At 37.6% G+C, this 10,442-nt stretch overlaps 1 long non-coding RNA gene across 3 annotated transcripts in view; it reads right to left on the reverse strand.

The window, feature by feature from the left end:
- LOC144634743 (uncharacterized) overlaps positions 1-10,442 on the reverse strand; it is a 32,800-nt gene that overhangs the window by 12,877 nt on the left and 9,481 nt on the right. The window contains exons 2-4 of one of the 3 annotated variants that reach the window (XR_013567255.1): positions 6,605-6,782; positions 4,701-4,808; positions 4,012-4,084 (exon numbers count right to left, since the gene is read on the reverse strand). This is a non-coding gene — a long non-coding RNA (uncharacterized LOC144634743). The remainder of the gene's footprint in view (positions 1-4,011; positions 4,085-4,700; positions 4,809-6,604; positions 6,783-10,442) is intronic. The other 2 variants (XR_013567257.1, XR_013567256.1) reach the window with 2 other exon arrangements.

A 10,442-nucleotide genomic window follows, 5' to 3' on the forward strand; every position in this document is an offset into this window, starting at 1 on the left:
AAAAAGAAAGGTATTTATTAGTAAGAAATTTAATGAATATTCCTCTTGCATCATTTACTATTAGTTGAATACATCATATGAACCAAAGATATACAAACAATTTCTTTGTTTTTCCCTGGAATAAACCAATACCAGTTGACAAGAATGAATTAGTGTTGTCAGAATGGGTATCAAATTATTGTCATGTTTTCTTTGTAGAGGAAATCTCTAGTTTGGGGAACTAGTAGAGGGCACATGATAGCATGAAGAAAACAAGGATCGACATAAAACTGTAAACTTAAGCCACTGGCCACAAGAAAAAACAGCAGCAAAAAATCTCTTACTGAAAAAAGGATGTCTTGAATGCAAAGACAAAATGAAGTCTCCAGTAATCACTTTGAAGCTCAAATTACTTCTGTGACACTAGAGATCACTTAGAACCCATTTATTCAACAGTAGAATCAGAAAGCCAGGAGGTGCTACCAGGGTACAGTTAATTCTGACAAATGGAATGGGCCAAACAAAAACGTCCTATGTCAGTGTTGTGATCAAACTTTACGTTGCAAAGAATGGAATCGCAACAAAAGACGACCTAAACGCCAAACTTTTCACAGCTGAGTCAAGTGATGTAAAGTACAATCAAACAGGGACATAGCGCATTTTAAAATTAAGACAAGCGACATGGGACTCCACCTTTGCGGGTCCTCCAGAGGGTCTACGAGAAATCTTGGTAATTTGAGTGAACTCAGGGAACAACAAGCTACCATGGAGGATAAACAGCATGTATGGCAAGGAAACTCAGACTCAAGACTGACTCTCAAAATCGTGACCTGAGAAACCACACAGACCACCTGTGACCAAACTGGATACCCAGTATATAATAGCTTGTGTTACCCCAAGTTCACTCAAATTACCAAGATTTCTTGTAGGCCTTTTAGAGGCCCTGCAAAGGTGGAGTCCCATGTCACTTGTCTGAATTTCAAAATGTCCTATGTCAGTGTTTGATTGTACTTTACGTCGCAAAGAATGGAATCGTGACAAAAGATGACCTAAACGCCAAACTTTTCACAGCTGAGTCAAGTGATGTAAAGTACAATCAAACAGCGATAGCGAAAAAGGATGAATGCAAAGACAAAATGAAGTCTCCAGTAATCACTTAGAAGCTCAAATTACTTCTGTGACACTAGAGATCACTTAGAACCCATTTATTCAACAGTAGAATCAGAAAGCCAGTAGGTGCTACCAGGGTACAGTTAATTCTGACAAATGGAATGGGCCAAACAAAAACGTCCTATGTCAGTGTTGTGATCGAACTTTACGTTGCAAAGAATGGAATCGCAACAAAAGACGACCTAAACGCCAAACTTTTCACAGCTGAGTCAAGTGATGTAAAGTACAATCAAACAGGGACATAGCGCATTTTAAAATTAAGACAAGCGACATGGGACTCCACCTTTGCGGGTCCTCCAGAGGGTCTACGAGAAATCTTGGTAATTTGAGTGAACTCAGGGAACAACAAGCTACCATGGAGGATAAACAGCATGTATGGCAAGGAAACTCAGACTCAAGACTGACTCTCAAAATCGTGACCTGAGAAACCACACAGAACACCTGTGACCAAACTGGATACCCAGTATATAATAGCTTGTGTTACCCCAAGTTCACTCAAATTACCAAGATTTCTTGTAGGCCTTTTAGAGGCCCTGCAAAGGTGGAGTCCCATGTCACTTGTCTGAATTTCAAAATGTCCTATGTCAGTGTTTGATTGTACTTTACGTCGCAAAGAATGGAATCGTGACAAAAGATGACCTAAACGCCAAACTTTTCACAGCTGAGTCAAGTGATGTAAAGTACAATCAAACAGCGACATAGCGCATTTTTAAATTCAGACAAGCGACATGCCACTTTACCTTTGCAGGGCCTCCAGAAGGTCTACGAGAAATCTTGGTAATTTGAGTGAACTCAGGGAACAACAAGCTACCATAAAGGATAAACGGCATGTATGGCAAGGAAACTCAGACTCAAGACCGACTCTCAAAGTCTTGAACTGAGAAACCACACAGAGCACCTGTGACCAAACCGGATAGCCAGAACATGGTATCTTGCGTTACCCTGAGTTCACTAAAATTGCCAAGATTTCTTGTGGACCCTCTTGAGGCCCTGCAAAGGTGGAGTCATGTGTCGCTTGTCTGAACTTAAAAATGTCCATGTCAGTGTATGATTGTACTTAAACTCGCTTGACAAAGATGTAGGAATTTTGGTGAGCGAGGTCGCTTGCAAAACCAAGGAAACACCCAAATAACCATAAAAAACTACTCGACTGACCACTTGTTTGCCCAAATAGCATCCCATCTGAACTTGGTTACCATGTGAAATCACTCGTGTCACAGAGATTTATTATAGCCAAACACAGTTATTCTAAAATTATGACAGTTGAAAAAAAAAAAACGAGTTACAACTAAAACTGATAACCTGGACAGCACTTCTGGCTTTCTGGTCCCACTGTCGGATAAATGGGTTTTAAGTGATCTCTAGTGTCACAGAATTAATTTGAGCTTCTAAGTGATAACTGGAGACTTCATTTTGTCTTTGCAAACATCCTTTTTCAGTAAGTTATTTTTTGTTGCTGTGCTTCCGTGTGGCCAGTGGCTTAAGTTCACAGTTTCATGTCGACCCTTGCTTTCTTTATGCTATCATTGTGCCTTCTACTAGTTCCCCAAACTAGAGATGTCCTCTACAAAGAAAACATGACAATAATTTGATACCCATTCTGACAACAATAATTTATTGTTGTCAACTGGTACTGGTTTAGTCCAGGGAAGAACGAAGAAATTGTTTGTATATCTTTGGTTCATGATGTATTCAACCAATAGAAAATGATGCATGAGGAATATTCCTTAAATTTCTTAATAATAAATACCTTTCTTTTTATTTTTACATGCATTTCTATGAGTCCTATTTAGCAATCAAGAATAAGGAACAATTCTGGTAAGTAAACTACTGTGTGTCTTCATTTCCCACTTTCTCCCAGATATATTTAGCATACTTATTATTTCAGTATTCAGTGTTCTCCCTAGGTATTTAAGGCCAGGCGGGCCGCCTAGCTTGATTCACAGGAAAATCGTTGCCGCCTGGCTTAAAAATTGAAGATGTAACACAACATAACCCTACTGTTTGAGATCTGGAACTGCAATTCCTTTCCATAAGCAAAGACGAAATCATTTTTTTTCCTGTGTTTTCGCACCTTTAATATCATTATAAAAGTCATTTACCCTTGCATTAATGTGTTTAAATCTTAAGTGTGATGCATTCGTTTTGTTGAGCAGTCAAGCTACCTTAGCTTTATCAAATTGCTACAGAAACACAACAGCATCTCAAGGTGTCGTACATGGAATACTAAACGAAGTTCTCGTGTTCGTATAAAGAATGGTGAACTCAGCCGACTTGGGTTGCTTAGAAAAGAAACTAAAATTAGTAAATTTTACTCTGGAAAAAAGACAGAAAAGTGATAGTAACGTGGGGGAACAAGTTCCGCAAATCAGGTTTTGACGGCATTTAAAAATCACAGTCAGAATACCGCCTGGCCTTCCCAAAATCCTAGGGAGAACACTGGTATTCAGTATATTGTTACTTGATAATTAAAGTGCATGCAATTTCCTGCATTCTTATTTTGCTTAACAGCAATTACCTATGTGCCAATTGTTACACAACAAAGTTCATGACAAAATCTATTCTTTGTACTTCTATTGCAATTGCCTTGCATTCACAACTGACATTTTGTTTTTAGCCTGCTTCTTTCAGCAATAATGAACAACTAATTTTTTGCCCACTTCTTAAAGCAAAAATGAACAACTTTTAAACCAATTGCCATGCGCTCACAACTGACATGTTTTTATCCTACTTTTTACCATGCACTCGCAACTGACATGTTTTTTATCTTACTTCTTACCATGCGCTCGCAACTAACACGTTTTTCATCCTACCTCTTACCATGTGCTTGCAATTGACACGTTTCTTTATCCTTCTTCTTACCATGTGCTTGCAACAAACATTTTTAATCCTACTTATTGCCATGCGCTTGCAACAGACAAGTCTTTCAGCATACCTGTCAAAGCAATGATATTAAACTTTTCAGACAAGCGACATGGGACTCCACTTTTGCAGGGCCTCCAGAAGGTCAATGAAAAACCTTGGTAATTTGAGTGAACTCAGGGAACAACAAGCTACCACAAAGGATAAACAGCATGTATGGCAAGGAAACTCAGACTTAAGACAGACTCTCAAAGTCTTGACCTAAAAAACCACACAGAGCACCTGTCGCTTGTCTGAACTTAAAAATGTCCATGTCAGTGTATGATTGTACTTAAACTCGCTTGAAAAACCTGTAGGAATTTTGGTGAACGAGGACGCTTGCAAAACCAAGGAAACACCCAAATAACCACAAAAATTACTCGACTGACCACTTATTTGCCCAAATAGAATCCCACAGATCTGAACTTGTTTACCAAGTGAAATCACTAATGTCACAGTGATTTATTACAGCCAAACACAGTTATTCTAAAATTATGACAGCTGAAAAAAAACAAGTTACAATTAAAACTGATAACATGGACACTTGATTTCACAAATAGAAGAGGATGATTAGTTGTGTTTTTCTTTTATAAAGGACAATAATCAATATTGTCATGAATAAATATTGAATTTACTTTGACCAAACTCACCTGCGAAATATATGAACTGTTCTACGCTTTGCAAAAGGCTCAGGATCTGATGTACATCCTGAGTCCAACAGGTCTAAGGTGACACTCTTCTTGTTGTTAACTAAGTTGCTAGAATTGTAAACAATTAAGACATGCTCTTAGATTACAGAGTAGTCGAAGCACTTGTAACAGAAGAACCAATCTGTGTCTAATCTGCATTCTAAATTTTGTACGAGCGACTTGGTATCACTACCTAACATAATAGTATTTGCTATAAACCAGAAAAAAATATATATTTCATGAAATTTCATTAATTTTAATAAAATAATTACCAATGAGAGAACATTTCGATATACAATTAAGTATAAAAATAAGCGAAAATAAGCGACGACGTTTCGAACTCATCTTGAGTTCATTTCAAGTAGATAAGAATAAAATAACGGTTGAGTTTAAGTTTAAATGCAAATAGAGGCGATAGAGTATAGTAGAATATTTTAAAAGAAGTGTTTTGCGGTCATAAGCGTTCACAGTGTTAGAGCGTGCGGTATTTAATTAGGTAAATACTTTTGCACGTATTGAGTCCGCCTGCGTGTTTAGTGCTGGTTTTCTCTCGCGAATTAAAAGCATTTCGTTCACTAAACAATCCAGTTTCCCTTGGCATTTCTCTAAAATGGAAAACATATTTCTTATGTCAGGACTCTCAACACCGTGGATTTCTTTTAAGTGCTTGCCAATTACTGAGGTTTTGTGTTCCTCTATGCGCTGATGTAAATACTGGCTTACTCCTTCATTACCAGAGCCACGTTGATCAGCGTTACATTAAAAGATCCCTGTTGAAAACCATGCTGAACCGGGCATACCGTCTCTCATTGTCAAAGGAGTCTTTTGCAGTTGAATGTGAACAACACAAATGGTTGTTTGTAAAGCTCAAGTACCCAGTTAACCTCATCAACTCGACAATTGCAACGTTTGTCACTTCTGTAGCCCAACCCTGTGGTGAAACCTTTGAGGCTGACCGAGAACAAACAAACCCGTGTGGATTACCCTACCTTTCAAAGATCAGAAATCCGCTGACGCAGTACGCAAAACAGCTGAAAGATCTTGGGAAGAAAATTGGAACAGAGCTACAACCGGTTTACACAAGTGCTAAGATCAGCGACAAGGTGGCTTTATACAGTTTTGAGGGGGTAAGTGAGCCCAACTTTTAACTCTTTTTAAAAATATCCAGGAATGTTCTTTCTTTCTCGATTACTGTTTTTTAAAGCATATACTAGCCATCATATGCGACATTTGAAAAATAAAAATGCTAATAAACAATCAATAAAGAGCCAAAATGAATGGCAGAGTGCTTAGCAGGGGACTGGGCACTAGTTGTTTTAACAGCGTTTTTCTCAAAATCTACCCGTATGACCCCACCTCAAAATTTCAGAAATTACAAATTGGCTTTGAGAAAACTCAATCTATCGGACTACGTGGACAACAATAGTAACTGTTGCAAACTCTGTTGCGCTTAAGACATTTTAAGACATTGTAAACATTAGTTTTTTTTAGTTTTTAGTTAAGTATTTTAAATATTTTTAGCTTAGCATTATTAATAGTATTTTAGGTATTTTAATTGTGTCCCCAATTAGTCCATAAGGGCTAAACACACAGACACGGTAATAAAGTTTTTATCTTATCTTATCTGATTAAACATTCATGCAAAATAAAATAAAAATCTGTAAGACAGAATTTGAGCTATTTTTAAAGGGGCAAAATATCACATTTTCCTATTTTGCGAAAAATCTGTCTAGATTTTTAGTGAACACCCTCAAAACTGTATTAAGCCACCTTAAACTTAAACTCGACCGTTATTTTATTCTTATCTACTTGATAATGAACTCAAGATGAGTTCGAAACGTCGTGGCTTATTTTCGCTAATTTACCGTTTTTTTTCCAATCACTTTGAAAAATGCTCTGGCCTTCAAATGAATCAAAATCTGAACTGCTACTGTGGTCGCTTCTCTACTGGGTTATTCCTCCAATTCCTATGTGCGTCCTCCAAGTGTTGGCACGGAAAGCTTCCAAATGCAGATTGCTCTGCTCCCTCTGTGCAATCCATAGCTGAAGACAGTGCAATATTATTATTATTGTCTGGTATAGCAATCTATGACATTTTACTTTTTGACTCATTTTCAACCAGAACAAGCCAACTATCATGCCGGATTCAACCACTCTTCAAATAGATGTCACTCTTTTAAATTTGCTTACAAGTGCATTGTCAATGTCACCTGACCGCGCAAAAACCTCTACTTACTATGCCTCCATTTTCCGACAGACATCAATTACTTATAGCAGAATAAATATTGCCAAAACAACAGACTTGTTTACATATGAAGTCAACAAAATCATTTTCAACTACATGGTAACACAAAAAACACAGGAATGAAATGCACCGAAGGAGGCCTTGATATGATTAACTTTACCCTGTAGGCTAAAAAGATGGCTATAAAGTTGTTCTTGCAAATGTAAATTTATTAAGATGGAATCCACCAGGAAGTCGAGTAATATTTATTTAAGTTGGAAAAAATTGAGAACTCTGGTTCACAATAATGCAATAGGATTTTAAAATCCTATTGCTTTATTTCCTACCCTTTATAAAAGATAAAGATGTAAATAATAGACCATTTGCATTATGACGTAAAAGCGCAAAGACTTCTGGTAGTTGTAGTTAAGTTCGCGGGAAATTTTGAATTGTCATTAAGCCCGCTAGCCCAAGAAAATCGTGATGGAGGTAAGGAAAATTACTCTCACAGAAAAAGACGTCCCTGTGACTTCATTTAAAGGGCAAAAAGCAACCTCAGTATAAAACCAAGTCCGTTAAAATGAAAAAAAAAGTTATGCAAGGAATAGTATATTTTCTGGGTCGCGTTTTGTAGTGAAGTTTCAACGAGTCGAGTGTTTCCTCCACTCGTGTCCGCGCGGTTTTTTAATTAAATTCCTAAAACTTTTGCTTGCCAGGTATTTTCAAATAATATACGAAGACGCAATATTTTACCCTTTTTAAACATGGGGGAGTACAGTACATGATGACTACACTCGTAAAAATATTTGAGGTCCTTTGAGGCTCACCTTTCGAGTCTCACAAGTAATCGTTCATCAACAAGATTATGGAAATAAAATTACATTTGCTCGCACAGCCCTCGCTCGGATTGAAACCATAACTGCTACTCGACGAGTTGACATTTCCAGCACAAAAACAAGAAAGCTTCTTTGTTAAAGAATATTGCAATTACAGTTCTAATTTGACGAAAAACAGAAATGCAATTTAAGATTAAAAAAAGCAAATAATATGTATTTACCTGCACAGGGAAGTTTTGATTGATCAGCTTGAAAATCCTCTACGATTGACCCTTCATGAATCATCGATGAAGCTCGATTGAACGAGGAAAATTATTTGACTCGTTTCTCTGTCTCACTGTAAAAATAAATTAAAATGACCGTCCTGCCGAGCAATCATGATATATGGTAAATTTACTACGCTTCAACCAGTCAAGAATTAATTCACCGGCGATCGATGGAAGCGATCGTTTGTCGAACGTCTGAAAATAGATGATGAACACATTCAATGGCTTGCCTTGCTTTCACTTGATTCCACACAAATTTAGTTATATCCTAGACTCGTCCCTTCAAGCAATGTTTCCAGTGCGCGATTTTTTTTGAAGCTGTGATATTAGGCTAAAATTACAGAAATTATTTACGAAGAGAAGTTGTCGGCGGCGATGAATGAATTTCTACCAAGTCAACTCCGTCGCAACGTAAGCTTACATATTAAACTTACTTGTACACGAAAAACGTTTGTCTGTCTTGGTTAAAACACATAACTCAGTCATTTTTCATTCCAAAGCTATCATCCTGTTTTCTATATTTTTGACAGGCAACTGAAAAAATAATTGTATAAACAAATTTCGAAGCGACACGAGTGTAAACTTAGGGTGCGTTTCTTTGGGAAAATCCAAAATTGGATCATTGATCTCAGATCACACGGATACTTTGCTCCCAAAGAAACGAAGAATCCGAAAACGGATTTTTTGCCATGACAACCCCGTAAACACATTTCGCACAGAACATAAAATATCAGCACAAATTTATTTTTCGTCGAATGTATCCTGGCTAAAATAATTTAAGCATACAAAATCTTTTACAAAAACCACACGTCGAAGTAGATCTTCTTTAGCGTTAGGCTCAATGTGGCGAGAAAGCATCTGAGAGCGAAGAATGATTGCGAAATGATCAGTGCAAATTTCACTCGTGACTATTTCAAAAGGATATAACTTCCGTAGGCACCCAGTGGCTGTTCTAGAAAACCTGTATCTCGTTTAAAATGATACTACATACCTATCTAAAGCTACCGTTTCCTTTTATCGTGAAATATGTTTGCATTTTGATCGAAATAACCGCCTAAAACTTTCCGTATGGCAGTGTTTACAAAGAGCGGACCTGTATTTTCACAGCAAAGACCGCTGGGCCAAGGTACTTTTTTCGAATCCTTTCCCAAAGAAACGCACGGATCATGAATCCTAAAAATCCGGATTCAGATATGATCTGATGTATCCACTCGAAGTGTGGATTCTTCAGATCATTGATCCAAGATTAATCCATTTTCGGATATAGGTAAAGAAACGCAAAATCCGTTTTTGGATCAAGAATCCGGATTTGGATTTTTCCCAAAGAAACGCACCCTTAGCAGCTCAACTTCAGTTCAAAATAAAAGTCCTGGATGTCCACCTTCACGCTTGGCTGCCCTTAGCCAATCATAAGGCAGAAATGGTTTTTTCCCGCGAACCTAACTACAACTACCAGAAGTCTTTGCGCTTTTACGTCATAATGCAAATGGTCTATTATCTGTAACAACACCAACAACAATTTCTTATCAGAGTCTGAGAAAATGAAATTCAAAGTTGACGGTAGGCACTTGAAGGGATAGACGAGAGGGCCCTTCTTCAACGGTGAGACTGGAACCGAGTGTCACGATCGCCGAGATCATCTTCGTGGAACTGTCGTCGGCAAGAACAAAATGGCGTTCAAGTAATCACCGGTGTCGGAGGGAAAACAAAAGCATTAGCAAATAAACTTACTAATGCAAAATGCATGGATGATTTGTTTAGCTTATATTAGAGGTGATGCATTCGGTCAAACGTTACTGTATTAAAGTTTTGCGAATGAGTTGAAAGCAGGTTTAATTTGCTTGGGATCGATCGCGTTATAAGCTTAATAAAGTTTTTTTTAACTGAAAATACTTTAGTTCACAGTCAATTATAGAGAAATAAAATCTATTGAACAGTTGTCAAGTTCAACACGTGCAATATAATATTTTCTTGTTAACGATCAAGCGGTTCCCATGCATGATTCTCATTGAATTTCCAGAGGTTCCGCTGATCTATCCCCTCAGGGGATGCACGAGGAAACCTTAGCTCCAGTAGGTGATTGGAAGTGAAATAATTGCGTAATCCAATCACGCAAACTCAGTCAATACCAAGAAACGCGGGAAAATCGAATCAAACCAAATTTTTTTCAGGGTATAAATTTCGTTCTTCCTTGTATCTTTTTATCTACCTGGGATGTCTTCTCAAAACGTCAGCGAGACTTTCGGTTTCGTGTCCGATGTAAAAGAAGCTGAAAAGCTACTGCACGAACACGAATTGGAAACAACAACCAGTTATGTGATGTATTACAACAAAAATGTTGGCAAAGGTAAGTCAATGTCGTCAATGCACATCAGGT

This window comes from Oculina patagonica, chromosome 13 (assembly GCF_052425735.1).
Source record: "Oculina patagonica isolate OP01 chromosome 13, crgOcupat, whole genome shotgun sequence".
NCBI classification, from domain to species: Eukaryota; Metazoa; Cnidaria; class Anthozoa; order Scleractinia; family Oculinidae; genus Oculina; species Oculina patagonica.